This window comes from Amblyomma maculatum, chromosome 10 (assembly GCF_055883805.1).
Source record: "Amblyomma maculatum isolate TAMU_Amacu chromosome 10, ASM5588380v1, whole genome shotgun sequence".
Taxonomy (NCBI): Eukaryota; Metazoa; Arthropoda; class Arachnida; order Ixodida; family Ixodidae; genus Amblyomma; species Amblyomma maculatum.
Genome location: NC_139353.1, coordinates 123,323,443 through 123,338,912, shown reverse-complemented (window position 1 = coordinate 123,338,912; position 15,470 = coordinate 123,323,443). Strand labels below are relative to the sequence as shown.

General features: G+C 43.4%; 1 protein-coding gene and 1 long non-coding RNA gene across 4 annotated transcripts in view; one reads left to right on the top strand and one right to left on the bottom strand.

The window, feature by feature from the left end:
* Window positions 1-15,470, top strand: part of LOC146177390 (protein stum homolog) — a 316,488-nt gene that overhangs the window by 210,267 nt on the left and 90,751 nt on the right. The gene's annotated exons all lie outside the window — the stretch shown is intronic.
* LOC146177391 (uncharacterized) lies at window positions 7,930-13,729 on the bottom strand. 2 transcript variants are annotated; one of them, XR_014701027.1, is made up of 4 exons: window positions 13,225-13,729; window positions 12,289-12,374; window positions 11,990-12,055; window positions 7,930-8,270 (listed from the first exon to the last, which is right to left on the bottom strand). It is a non-coding gene; the product is annotated as an uncharacterized LOC146177391 (long non-coding RNA). The 2 variants fall into 2 exon arrangements; XR_014701026.1 differs by lacking the exon at window positions 13,225-13,729 and having other exon boundaries at window positions 12,289-12,676.

Genomic DNA, 15,470 nt, shown 5'->3' with positions numbered 1-15,470 from the left:
GTGCAGTGTGTGTAGTTAGGCTGGATATGATGACTTTTCCCTTCAGGACAGCAGTATATGAGCTCCAAACGATGGCACTGTGCACTGGCGAAATTACCAATTGTTTAGTACCCGGGTAGAAACTAGCATGGTAGTCACAGCTCGTTCAGTAAATGCTATGTTTAAAGAATTGGTTTGGTTTGGCTGATGGCATTTATAACGTCCCAAAGCTACTCGGGCTATGCCAGATGACTTAAAATTGTTGCTGTTTCCCTTCGTCCGTGAGAAAACGTTTCCCGCTCACCATATATTTCGTTGCCCCAGATGATCGGACGACTGGGATGTCCGAAGGCAGCAAATACGTTGGTTTACAACTCAGGCTTTTTATTTGCCGAACTTGAGAGCAGGAATGGGGTCGTCTACCCGGCGGTGACAGCAGAACCTAATAACCGACAGGAGATCAGCTGAACGTCAAGGCCATTATCGGTGTGAAGACGTCGTTTCTTCAAGCCGGCTAAAACACCGGTAACTCTGTCTAATGGAGGTAAAAGTGCATCACGTGTTAATTCTGCTGCGGCGCTCCGGACACATCCCATGCAGCAAACTCGCAATTAGGTCGCGTTCCGTAACTGTATCCAAAAACACCGAGAACGTAAGACAGAGTATCGCACCAGTACGCTAGGTGAGCTGAGCGTTTGCTTAAGACTACAGGCAGCATTTCAAGCGCCCTTCAGAGCTCATACATCGGACATATCGTACATGTATTATCAGAGGAACCTTGGAAGAATATTGCTGGAAATATTTTATTACAACCAATCCATGAAGGTGGCAATTGTGAGCATTCGAGTGACATTTAAGATATATTTCGTGGCTATATATTTTAAACATAATTTTAAAAAGGGCTCCTGGTTTAGGGTGACACCTTCCGGGCGTTTGCAGACGTTCCTTCCCGCTGACGGGGAGGGGTCTTTCAGCCGCGCTCTCTCTCTCTCATTGGGCCCTTCCCAAGTGATGCAGGCGGAGCAGGGCATGGATGGGGCGCCTTCTGGACATGTTTGACTTTTTTATTGCACCTCCACGCGCTGATTTGAGAGGGGATGGGAAGAGCATCAATTTCTATCGCAGATATCTCAAATGTTGGAGAAGATTGCGATGCTCTTAGTTTTTGTTTTTTATTGCGAAGAACACTGATGAAATTGTGATTGTTCGTGTGGGTTTTATAGTTTAACAATAAAGTTGCATTGTTCTTTTAACGCGAAAGACCTAGTTGTCCAAACTTTGCTGGAAGCCGGTGACATGGAGGGCAAAAGATGGTAAAAATCTCGCATCTATTAAGCGGGGCTGCGACGTCACCACCTCGGAAACCCGCCCCATTAAACAAAAGCGGGGAAAATTCTAAAGTTGAATGATGATACCCTTGGTTTCAGGGTGAAATATTGTTGTAAAGAGTGACTTGTATTAAGTCGATGGCTGTGGATTAAGAGCTGAATACTCCTGAAAGGCGGTCACAAAGTATCTCACGAAGCAGCCGTATCAAGCAAAAACTGGGAAGTAAAAATCCCTTGACCAGACTAATCCGCAACCGAAGCCACCGCAACTTGAGACAACGTTATACATGTCGTTCGTCTATGAGTACTCAGCACTGGTTCATGTTCATGCATGTTCATGTGGGAGCATTTCTTTACATTTGCATCAAAATTATGATGCAACATTTCCTCATTTAGCGTTCCGGGCGATGTAATATTAAAGAGATTTAGCTTACCGGAGACGTATTACGTCTCCCGGAGACGTACAGACGTAGACGTATCGGACGCCTACTGCGCATGCGTGAAAATTGATGTAGACGTATTCGGCTGACACCGGGCAAAACACGTTTTAGCTGTACGTATCGCCCATACGTAAGACGTATCGCTAGACGTACATGCAGATGATGATGATGGCTATCCAATAAAAAAGATAGAAGCTATTTGTAATAAATGCTCCAAATAATGTCACAAAAATGTCACATGCAGATCCCCCGAAGTCATCATGTTGACGTGTTAGCTGTGTTTCGAATAATTATTAATTTGAGCTCACTTTTAACCACTTTGCTACCTGCAGCAAGCCTGAACAATCCAAGCCTAGTTGCATTAAATCCGTTTGTTTTGGTGCTCGTAGTGCTCGCATGGAGGAAGGAAACAACTGCTCGTGTTTGCTGGTGTTCGGTCGTGTGCTAGAATTTGCTCGTGCTATCGGTGCAACCTGCCCACGTTACGTTACATCATGCCGACAGCATCCTTCACCCTTCACGACAGGCAGCTTTTTTGAGCACCCTATCATGGGATGAATTTGAAGACATGCATTGATTTCAACGGGAGCGCGATATTCCAAAGCCTCGAAGGAACTTACGTGAGCGTGGTACCCTTCAACATCGGCGCCAACAACAACATAGTGTTCAACAGGATTTTTAGATTCTAGAAAGAGGATTTCGGAGAGCTGCAGTTAGCCCTCCTAATTCCAAATGAGGTCATCAGTGCGCAGCGTGTCAGGGTCTCCGGCTCCGAGGCACCTTGGCGCAGCTCGATTTTTACTTCGGTCATCTACTCTACGATATGACAAGTGGCTTGATCTGCAAGCTCTTCAGCGATTCTCCGAGGTAAGTAGCGCATGGTGTGGTGGCTGTGGTGGCTTGACGGTTACAAGCCAAATTATTGATAGCAGTGCTTTCTGTGTCAAATAAATATGCCCGCCGAAACATGTAAAGCAAAGCTGACTGGCTGTGGCGTTTCAGTAGTCATCTTTGAATGCGAATTAGCGCTAATCCTGAGGTTCAGAGCTTATCAAAACAGTCTAACACTTGTGCGACCGCTTATAGCGCTTTCAAATTTGAAAAAAAAAAAAAAAAAAGGCCGGAGCGGATTTCAAGCGATAAATTCCTTGTGAGAAGCGGGGCGGGATGTCGTATCATCCCGCGTTCACACTGCTACGCACTCTCGCGCTACTCATTGCACATCATCCCCATCAGCTTCCATGTGTGCATAAACGCTACCGAGCCTTCTACTCGATATAACTACGTCAAAACCCTACCATTTTGTAGTCGAAAGGCACCAGCGCTCATGCTCCTAGGGATGATGGCATGGGACCAATGCTCTCTGGCGCGTAACGACGTTGTGTCGTTTCTAGCAGGCGAGCAGTTTTGGCTACTGTAAAACATAATATACATTAAAGATTGCAGTTGACTCGTGCCCAGTCACCGAACGTCTGCTGTAATCATTGATCTTTTTTTTTTTTTTTTTTTTAACGTCAATTAACTTAGGCACACTTGTGCAAAGGCATATATATATACCCCTGCTCTCCAACTCGGTTGTAGAGCTTTGGGAAGGTGCTCTCTTGTCGACATCGAATTTAGTGAAACTGTTTAACGTCCCGAATGCAACCAGTGCTATGCTGCTTTTCGATCTTGCCTACTAGCACAGCATAAGGTCATCAACATAAACACTAGCACACTTACAAGTCAATATTTTTTTTTATTAAATTAGGGAAGTCCACGGAAACACAAACTGAGAAATACGCAAAAGGTTGTTATCAGCACAAGTTATTTTTTAATTTGCTTCATGTATTAGAAATACTCAACACAGAAATTTCATAAGATTTTATGCAATAATTTAAACAATGTAAGCAATTTTGGATTTGGCCCTTATCGATATGAAAATCTATATTTGACCCTACTTTGACTGAAGGAAATTTTTTTCAGAGTCGTTTCTAGTCTCTTTGTGAAAATAATACCTGTAAACGATCATACTGTGAATACAGCTGATGAAGAGTTGTAATATTCATTGTCACACAATCAGCAGCACTGATTTGCTCTAAAGTGAGCAAATAAATGCTTAGTGGGCTTCTGCTTCAAGCAAAGATGTGAGGCTATTTTCTGTTGGTAGAAATTAGTTGGAATGTGTTTAATGAAGAGCTATTTTAATTCAGTGCACCATTGTATTGCCGGGGAATGGTAGATGCACATAGGATGCAAAGCGACAAGACAGCGGCAAATATTGTCGTTTCTTGCCAGTTTCGGCTATTTGCTTATGTTGCTAAATGCAGAAAGCCGCTGCCAACAGGCTAAACTGAATGTAGTCTTTTATAAGTTATTTTGCTAGCTTTATGCACAAACTGCTTCGTCTGCTGCAGGCCTATGTTCCCAGTGTTTTTATCTTCTGGCTTCAGATTTTCCTGTGATCTCTTCGTATCCTAGACAGTGATAAGGAAGTAGTTATGGAGAAGCCATAATTGAATTTACACTCGCAGTAGTCCACCCTATCATGCTAAAGCTGAGAAAGAAAGCTGTCAAGAATAAAATAGATTTGGCTCATTTCCATCTGCACATCAGCAGAATCTGGCTCATTTTTGATTTGGCACATGATTTCTGTGAAATTCCTGGTCTTTATTACATCCTTATTGTCTCAAACCGTTTGAAAAAGTGAGATGTATATATGATCTTTCAAAAAAAAAAAAAAAAAGAAAATAACATAGTGTAGGTTTCTGAATTTCGCTTGCTTTGAAAAAAAAAAATCAAGTGTCGATGATAGTGTTGAAAAAATCCGGGAGCACTGCGGAATCTACACTGCAGAAATGTGAAAATCTAAGCGTTGCTGGTGCACACGGTGCATCACGTTTGCTCTCATCATTATGAATTAAATGCACCGTCATTATCATTGCTAATGTCATCACTGCTAATTCCAACTTCATTGTCATCGCTACTATCATCCTTACAGTAAACAAGGAGAATTTTGATGTGTATTTCAAGATCCCGAACGTTGCACAGTTGGCTAAAGCACTCGGATGGGGATGCGAGGGATAGAGGTTCGGCTCCCAGAGAAAACAGGATTTTAATTTTTTCTGATGGCATCATCATGACGTCATTTGATTGACAGCTATAGTGTGACCAAACAAACAAATGCCGACAGTATGAGCCATTAAAGATTTTCACCTTAAAATTGATGGGCCTGTACGAGGTAACGCTAGTGAACTCTTCCAAAAGCAATGCAATAAGTATTATGCTACGGCACAGTAAAGAAGGTGCACACTGAAAGATTATTTTCTCATGACCACTTTATAGGGACTTTATAAGCGATCGTTGCTTGCAGCCGCTCCAATTTTTCCTCCTCAGGCGGTGCATGCAAAGGAAGGCCCTTGTGCTCAACTGCTGGGGTTTCATCATGGCACAGCAAGGCAAATTTGCCGACCGTCTGTGGCTCAGAAGGAGGACTTCTCTGGGCACAAGTGGAGCCTGTGCCGAAATATCAGGCACTAATGTGTACCAATGCCATAGTCTGCCAGTGGGCCATTTAAAGGCAGACGTCACGATGCAGGTAAGCCTGTTCAGTCATGTCTTCATTGCAGTAACTAGCTGTAATATGTTTTTCATATTCAGGGGAGTGCATTTCCAAATTAAAGCCTAACATCTCTGCTGCGAAAATTCCACAAGTACTTTTATATTTTTTGAGTTGGTTTTTGGGAAAGGGTACTCAATGACCCACCTCATGAAAAACAGCATTTCATCTGTAAAGAAACGTGGCACTTAAGTATGTGATGCAAGATTGTGTTAGCATGTGGCATTTTATAAATTTGTAGGAAAAAATTGTATCTAAAAACTTGCAACTGTAATTACATCTCATTATACAAAAAGAAGAGGCACCTGTGTAGACCCGCATTGGTTATATTTTTAATTCTTGCTATCTTTTAGGGATTCTCAAGGAGACGGTGCACTTTGAGAACCTGCAGAAGATCACTATGGGTCATAAATATGTGATCTATAGTGATGCAGCCTACCCCCGATGGCCTCTACTCTACAAGCTGTTTGGAGGTGCCGTACTGCAACCTCATCATGTTGCCTTCAACAAGGCAATTAGCAGTGTTAGGAAAGCTGTAGAGGGGGGTTTGGCAGCGTAGCATGGGATTTTGCTTTTATTGACTATTTCAAGAACCAAACTTTGAGATGGTAACAGGTAGGGCGCATGTATAAAGTTGCGCAATGAACTGCCGAACATCTTTGTACAGCTGTCATGTGTCTATCTACTTTGTCTTGTGTCTGCCTCAGTTGGTCAATACCTTGTGCCTTTTCAGACATAAGTGTCGGCCTACGTCCTGCGGTCAAAAAATTTGGAACATCTTTTTTTTTTTTTTTTTTTTAGGCTGCCTTTCTCAGTAAAATATGGACAAGCATGGCAAGCAGTGACCTTCATAGTTGAGGCATTTGTCAACAGTCGCAGAATTCATCTCTGTATTCCTTACAGCAATAATTGCAGCATGCAGTGGTGCATATCTTGTAAATAGGGTAAGTGCTCTAGGAAACTTGGACATCAGAAACAAGTGGACAGGAGGCTTGCAGACTCACAACTGGATTTTACTAAGTAACGATGACATATATAAAGTGCACAAAACCACATGCTCAACGCTATACTTTTGCTTGCTCTATATATGTCCTCTTTCGGTTAGTAAAATACAGTTGTGAGCCTGTGTACGTCCATGTCCACTTCTGTTTCTGTTGTCCGCGTTTTCTAGAACAGTTACTCCATTTCCAAGATGAGCATCACTGCATGCAACAATGCTACCCAAAGATTTATGCTGTTCATTTGTTGACGCTGTTATGCCGAGATGCAGCTTTATGAATTTTTTTTTTATGCGAGATGCAGCAATATTTATCTCGATTGATTGCAGCAGTGCATGACTACTTTCTCGTTCTCGTTTCACAGTGTTCAACATGACATGGTGTGTGCGTGGTGGCATTTAGGGTGGCGTGTGATAGTGTTCGTGTTCAAATGCAGGGGTTTTTGCCCGAGTGTTGTGTGCAGCGATATGACAGCTTCAGTTTGCCATCTCGCTACTTGGCGAATTGAAAGGACGCGATGACTTTGGTTCGGCATTGTCTCCCATGCTCCTTTGACTGCGTGACCGTCTACCGGTGGACACCTGACAGCTGTGCTCCGGACCAACGGCTTCACTTGTTCCCAACGCTGACTTCGAACTGTTAGTGGCACGAGATGCTTGTGACCGCAAATATGCACTAGACCACCAGTCTGAACGCTGTACATGAGTTGTGCCACGTGGGCCGTCTCTAGTGTTTCACCCGAACGGTTGTGTATGCATTTGTGTATTGTCTAGATTAAGGAAAGGTGGCATCTGAGTTATAAAAGTGTCTGTATGTGTGAAGTGCCATCTGCTTTGGCGAACGAGGTGGCGAACCACCACAGCTTGTCTTCGTCAGGCCGTCTGACGGCTTCAGTGAGAACCTGTGCTACCAGATGCAAAAAGTGATGATGCCATTTTATGGTTTTTCACTTCATGCCGCTAATTCACAGCTCATATAATTATTGATCGCATGTACTGCTAGAGTCATTATTCAGAGTTTTCTGTACACTACTGAATTAATTGTACTCTCATTGAGCTGTCATGTTGTCATCATGCCCGAGACGCTTTGCATTGTAGCCCCATCCAGTAGTGCAGCCAGAGCTCGAGTTTTACCAACGTTGGCATCAATGAATGCCGCAGATGCCCTCTCCCTCTGTTTCCGCACTCTTCTTTTTTTTTTTTTTTTTCATAAACTAAAGTCTCCTTTGAATCTTCTAGATTTTAACCCTGCAAAACTGTGTGTAGTCAGGCCAAAGCTATCACGCATATCTTTCTTTTTTTTTGCAGCTGTGGGTTTCGTGGACCCTGAAAATCACTTCGTGAGCCCTTATTTGAGAAACACTGACCTATGATATGTTTTTAGCAATTACCACTATGTGACGGGACATTTTGAATTTCTTTTGGTGAAGTGGTGACCACAGGCCACTAACAGTGTTTTCAACGTTGTAGCTGAGGCTCACTTGAGAGAGGTTGCGCACATATCTTTTTTTTCGAGTCATTGCATATGTTTACAATTCTCACAATGCAAATATTTCTTAAAATATGCAATTTAAAATTTGCAGATAATTTTGGACCTGTATTTGCAAAACTGTAGCCTTAGCTACTTATGCACCATAAAATGCAAGAACAGAAACACACCGACAGCATTTGTGTTGCAAAAATGTATTTGGGATTTATTTGACAAAGTGAACATGGTCGAGAGAGTTTTGGAGAAAATAAACTGGTGCTATCTGCAATGTGATATAGTGCCAACATAAATAACTTTCATTCTTTCATCAGCGCAATCAGCATCTTGTCAACTGATTGCTAAGATTTCACCAGCTGATCTCCACATGTCCATCTTCACACGGGGCAGTGTTCGTCACCATGTGCTGCATAAAACATCCGTGTTGTATTCTTCTACCTTCCTGGAATGAAAAGGTGCAGTGTTCACAGAAATTACTGTAAAATTAAAGCTGTTATGAGAAAGCTGGAGGTTGTTTAATATTGCTCTCCAGCTGGTATTGCAGTGAATAACTACGCACATGATTATTCGTGAAATGTCTGGGCATATGGCATACCCCTATATCATGGCACAGAAGTGCAGCAGTCTCCTCTTGTGAATGCACCTATCGGGGGTGGAATTGCCACTCCATTTGCTCCATTCTGCTCCCAAACTGCTTTTCCTGCTCTATCCTGCTCCAAAATGCAGTATTGCTCCAAAACTGCTCCAAATTGGCTGTTTTAATGTTCTACCATCAAATTTAGTGCAACACGCAAACAATGTCTTTGCACCAGTGGCAAAGATATAACGCATCTAGCACTGGGCTTAATACAAACGAAACTTTTGTAAGGGAAGGAAGCATGTGGCATAATAAATATTTGTTTGCAAGTAAATTTAATATGAGTCACTGGCGATTGGAGATAATTGCAAAAAAAATGCACTGTGCATGTGACGTAGCACCTCCTCTCAGCCTTTTGAATCGCCGGTGGAGGGAGAAGCAAGAGCAGCAAGCGAAGCAGATAGGCGCAAACTACCGTGAGTCGTTCGGAAGGAAACTTGTCCGACTGGAAAAACCACATGAGTTATTCTAATGGTTGTGGTCTAAGAACAAGCAGGCACCTATCGAGCCTCTTTTTCAGTAACAAGCTTGTTGGGCCTACGGCAGACAAAATCATACTTGAATCGTTACGGGTTGGTACTCCAAAGATGTCACTCACTAGGAAGCGTCTCAAGAGTGTTGGAAAGCCATACAGGGCCTATTGCCAAGATTTAAAAAATGAGCCCCAGCATTGCTCAAGCAAAGAATGATAAAACTATTGGAAGGAGGTAGTGAAGTAAAAATGCTGAAGGATGAAAAGGCTACCCTTCAGTGCCATCTACATTTCCTGAAGGCACTACTGACCACTGCTCAGGAATTTATCAGCACAGGCATAGGATCAAAAAGGGATATGCACAAGATAGAGAGCAGAAATGTCATGTCCATTAATCTGAGTTCCAAATTAGTGGCATTGCTTGAGTGCATTGAAGTGGTAAACTAGCAAATGCGTTAGGTCACAAGGTCACACTAGGTGTTCAGTTATAAAGTACACCAGCAAGCATTTTGTTTGCTGCTAGTCTGTTTCAAGTTGTTGGCCGTTGTCTTGTCAGAAATGAGTGCGAAGTTGGAGAGGCATTGAACTTGCATAAAAAGGAAGAGCTCATCTTTTTCTGTCAGAAAGAGAAAAACAATTACTACAATTATCAGAGGCATTTGACCTTAGGAACCTGCTCCAAAACATAATTCAAATGCTCCAAAACTCTTGTCTCATTGCTCCAAAACTCTTGTCTCGCTGCTCCCAAAGCTGCTCCAAAATGCTTGAGCCTGCTTCCACCCCTGACCTATGTATCAGACCCATTGATGACTGTCTTGAGTGGTAATGGCACATACCCACGGCGGGGAATAGGCCATGGTATATAGCAAGTACAAAAGGTTCATGGACAAGCAATTGGGTATTTTGATAATTACGAATCTTAAACTAGAATTTCATGAAAAAAAAGAAAGGAAAAGAAAAGGCAGTGAATTCTCATTGTAGCAATCTACCTGGTGTGATTATATAGTTGTGAACAGAATTGCACACAGGTTGTAGGGTATATCCTTTGGCACTTGCCCCCGAAGGAGAGGAGAATAAACACAAATAGCATGCCTGAGTAATCACCATTTGAACGATCTAACAGTCACTAACAGTGTTTCACAAGGAAGCCTGCTTTGGCCACTGTTGTTGAAAGTGTTCATCAAAGACATTGCCCACATTGACATATCCATTAAATTTGTCGTACATATATAGGGTGGATCTGGTACATATGATATGGGCATGTCCAGAAATCTAAAATATAAATCGAGAGACAAAACATAATTTTGGGAAACTACTGTCGAGCTCACGCCCTGAAACTCTGCTAGGTCTAATCCGACTAGCTGACGTCACCCATGTCCAAGGACTCCAGGCCGTCATCTTAGCGGATAAGTTGACACCTATCTTGCACCTGTTGGATATTTACTAGTTTTGCCACCACCACATGCAGATGACTGTTCTATTATGACGGGCACTGATGCAGACACGTTGACAAAGCAAAGCAAAGCCTTCCTGTTAACATTATTGTTGTGGTTTCAATCAAACAAACTTAATATAAATTGTTCAAAAACAACGCTGATTATTTTTCCAGAAAGAAATTTTTTTTTTAATCGTGCTGTCAGCAATGAGAGCCGGAACATTACAATTGTAGGCTCGCAGAGAATACTAAGTGTCACGTTCAACAGCAATCTATACTGGGACTTGCCTGTTGCAGGCATATGCAAAAGATTTTCCATGGTATTTGATGTTATTCTATGTCAGTGAACGCTGCTTCTGATGCACATTGAAAACAAATTGAATCATTTTTTCACATCAACCAATGCATTAAGACCACAGTGGAGGGTGGAGTAAACAATAATAGAATTTTGCCATCCTTTTCTTGAGGATAAATAAAATTCACCAAATGGGTAATTGCGGTAGAAATGTTTCTATAAAATATTACTTCTGAGCTTTTGCGTTGATTATGCACATGCACAGCAGCATGCTGCAATGACCTAAGAGCTGGAAATGCATCACACGTCCAGGCAAACATCACACAAAAGTGTGAAGCCGCAAAAAGAAAAAGCATGTGGGAACTTCCCACGCTTTGCCCGATGATGAATACATTCTGGAGAGGGGTGCCTGAGGCCACACCGCACAGGAAGATACGGTGGCTGTTTGGGAGAAGGGACATGGCCATAAAACCATTACACTGATCCATTAGGAGTTGAGTTCTACAGATGCTGTTTTGATCCGCTGTATGTGACATCAGACATGCCCTGTGTTTTTCTGGCAGACAGACTCCTTGTTTGACTATTGCAACGCTATCGAAGTGAAAAAGGAAGGTTCTATGTCTCCTCGCCTGTTCCCAAGGTATGACTGCAGGAACATTGCTTACCAATACTGTTTGATTGACTGGCTGACTGACCCGAAGAGATGTGCCGTGCTTTTTTGGCCAAAGTTCTGTGAGAGGGCTGGATTGATTGTTTAAAGGTTTCTTGTCGAGTAAAAAAAAAAAACAATACTGGCCCTGGGCAAGAGGCTCAATAGTCTATCATTGCTATGAACTTGCTTTTGACCTTTTGCTGTTAAGACCTTTGAAGTATGTACATAAGTCTGCAGAAGTGCAATCAAATTTCATTGTTTTTGTTATCTCATCTTCGAAATGTCATTCTTCTCTCAAACCGAAGACTCAGTCATGCCACCAAATGGAGTGTAGGTTCAAAACAGTGAGACAAGCATAACAATACACAAAGCATTGCGATGGTCTCGTGAGTGTGCACCATGAACATGAAAACTTGTGAATAATTTGTTTTCCTACTCATTTATTTCATTTATCGCTGCTTTCATAGGCCATTGCATTTTGTATAATGTACTGTTGCTGCTGCTGGTCCATGCATAGTTTTGGCATGAATGCAAAAGCTAACAACTAGGTTCTAGTGCAGTTGTACTAAGCAGTCTTGACTTTTAAACTATAGTAAGTTGTTAAGGCATTGAGATAAATAAAACTTTTTACAAATTGGTGCTGCTCAAAATAACGTAAATATGTCCTCACCCCTCAAGGGCACTGACTGCAGGCTTGGTGTTGACGGCAGCGGCTCCACACTGTGCAGACTTGTGGCTATGCCATGGAAGCAAGCAAACAAATGAAAGAAATAATTATTTCTGCAGCCATGAGATCTTGGGCTGTTTTCCGGTGCATAACAACATGCACGAGCTTACTTTAGCACTCTGGCTACACTTTGTACACTGCAGTAAGAGAATCAAGACTGAACATTGCAGTGCTTTGTAAATAGCTGTAACATGTTCAACAAGAACATTGAAGAAAGTAATATAAGAAGTGTTGTCGCTTACTATTCCGGGAGTTGTCATGATTGCTTTCATCATCATGAGTCTCTCTGGGCACCATGTCATTCAGGCACTTGCAGGCTCATTTTCATCTGAAAGGGAATAACCATATGAGACACAGATGATTGGTAATTAACTTGCCAACATAATACAGGATCTAATTGTGCAGCTGAAAGTTGCGCCAGGACACTAGAAAAGTGCCACGACGCAGACACTGTTGCCTTCATTCAATGCAATGGTCCTTAACAAGGATCCTTTTTTAATTTTCAGGTGTTTTTATAACACAATGAGCAAACCAGTTCAGCCTCTGCGACTTGTAAATGCTAATAAGACTTCCAGTGCCTGAATGTTTTGTCCAACAGCATAAAATACTTCATTTCACGTGCTGACACAGGGACACAAGTTCATAAGCTTGGAGCAAAAAAAAAAATTAAATGACCTCTTGCAATATTTGGCTTTGGCACTGCATTCAGCATGTGCTGTTAGCTAATGGTGCCAGACAATTGTCTGAGAAGATAAAGTAAATTATCTTGCAAACAATTTTTATTTATTGTGGCTCCTGGTGGCTGTGCACATTTACATGCACAGGTAAACAAAAGCAGCTACACGACGTGTATTAATTATGCAACTCGAGCCATGCTTAGCAAAAATGCTGAAATATCATGTATCTAATTCGCACAACGTAAGTGGCTTTTTACTTTGCGCTGCTATTCCCCAGCAATCGACTAGGCGGTGTACAGACGGGCGGGTCGTATGTATCGTGGGAAAGCATCATCCACCGCCACTCCTACTCGGAGCGCACGCGATCGGCAGGCGCCGAGTCACTGCCATTCCGAGCTACTCGAAAGTGCCGTTTTCGTCACATATGATAATTGTTCCGCTCGGACAGTCCGCTGTCCAGTCAGATCGTCTGAACAGAGAAGGCAGTGGGTAGTGACTTACCAGAATCATTTTTTTTTTTTTTCTGACGCTGGCTGGCTTGCAAAGGCCTTTGCGAACGCCTTCATTGCGCAGCGGAGCGAGCGCTCGTTCGCCGTCGGCAGATCCCTAGAAATCGTTGCAACTTCTTTCGACGGCGCCTTCTCCCTGCGCTGTACAGTGTATGTACAGGATGGTGGCGATCTCGAGCTACTTGCTGGTCGTCCCCCGCACTGAAACGCTTGCGCATGATGTTTTTTTGGCACGGCCGGGGCAAGGGTATTACAGCATTTGATGACGCCAATGTGAAAACGGGAAAACTATGTGGCCCGTTGCGCACAGCAGCACTCTACAAGCACTCGTAGCACCATCCCATCGGCGCTTGGCTTAGCTTGGCGGCTTGGCTCCATGGCTGCTGAAATCTCGTGAGATCTCGAGAGATTACGGCAAGCTGGACGTCACGCGGCATACGTCTCCGGAGTACGTCTCCAGCGCCTGTACGTATCGGCAGTTTTCACGCATGCGCAGTAGGCGTCCGATACGTCTACGTCTGTACGTCTCCGGGAGACGTAATACGTCTCCGGTAAGCTAAATCTCTCTATTGTTTTTCATTTCGTACGAATGCATACGTTAGAACATATTCCAGGTTAGCTCGTGAGAGGTAACCCAACCATCGGCTTAAGTTTCTCAATTTTTACTCCGTGAAACCGAGATATGGGTGAATATGCCTACCAGATCCTTGTGAAGCATGGGAGTCTATGTCCAGTACTCAGACACACACCGCACACAATACTAGCAGGATGAACTTTAATGAGGGCAGAAAACCTCACTATATTGAATTTTACCCGTGACTCTCGCATTCCTACACTTAACCAGTCTTAAGTCTTTCTGCCATCTTTTTTGTTTAGAAGCAGTGTCCCGTGCCTTGGCACGGTGGATCTTCAGCACTTCTATTAAATTGAGCAATTTTCCCAGAAAGGCATTTTTTATGACCAGGTGTTAAAAATATATTCACGAATACTGCCTGCCATTCCTGTTGCCTGGCACCCTTTATTTGAGCTAATATGTTCTTATGCTGGAAAATACATGTATGATTTTGCTTAGCTTCGTCGATATCACTGTGGTATTATTAGTGGTAATGCTCCCGGCTTTAAGATGCGAGAAGCAGTCTGTGGAGCTGCTTACGCTCCTCCCATTGCAGGCACGCGCGAGCAGACTATTGATGCAGGCGCCACCGGACGTGATTTGCTCCGGATTCCTGTTCTGAACCAAATTGTTTTCTTCCCCGCAATGTACCAAGGATTTCAGTTCGCATATCTCGTAACTGAAGCCGTCGGTAATGAGGAATATTGACCATGGTTGATAGCGGTGATTTCTGCGTCGACAAAGCCACTCGTAAAGGATTCATATCGCTTTGTGGAGGCACTGGGGTCGATCTCCGATTCCGCCGTATACCTTCCGGTTTTCCAATGTGTACAAGTTTTCCACCGTCTTGGTGCTCGGCTCTTCACGGGTTTGAATTCTTGGGAAAAGGGCCTTGGGCAATGCTAAAGATTAAGCATGTAGTTTCCGCTGTCGCATTCTTCATGGCACAACATCTGGGCTTTCCCACTGGCTCCGAGGTAAGGACGCCTCGGCCCGTCTGGAGAACGGACTGTAATCGCTCATCTTCCCTGCGAGGGACGGTTCTGCGCGCGTGTGACAATGATTCGTGGGTCGAAAAGTTGAGGACGATGGGGACACTCCCTTCATGGTAAGAAGACAGGCACTCGGACACTGAGGAACAGGAAGCGGCCGCTTGTTTTCGAAGCTCTGTGGCCAGTGCCTGTTTGTATTGTGCCGTTCTCAGTTATTGATGTTCTAAAGGTATCTCCCTAACGCCATTGAAGAACGAACAGACAAAATCTAAGATGTATTCTCTCGGAAGTCGCCATCGAAAAACATAACATGCGAAAAGCATGTTATGCTATCGCATGTTTTCGCCACACACACGTTACAGTCACATCAGATGCCTTCATCTTTCTTCTTTTATACCCCCCCGCCTGTTGAAGTCCAATGCTTTTTTTTTTTTGTCTTGTTAGTTTTAAGTCCTGTCTGGAGGAGGAAAAGGAGGAGAAGAGAACGAGCACAGCTGCCAGAACTTGTCTTCCGCGCATGATGCTACCGCCGCTGCTTCTTGGGGCCAGCATTCGGAAGGCATGCCTTTTGTGTTGGGGGGAGAGGCATCAACACCCTTATCTGGCCGTAATGGAAGTGACAACTGCAGCACG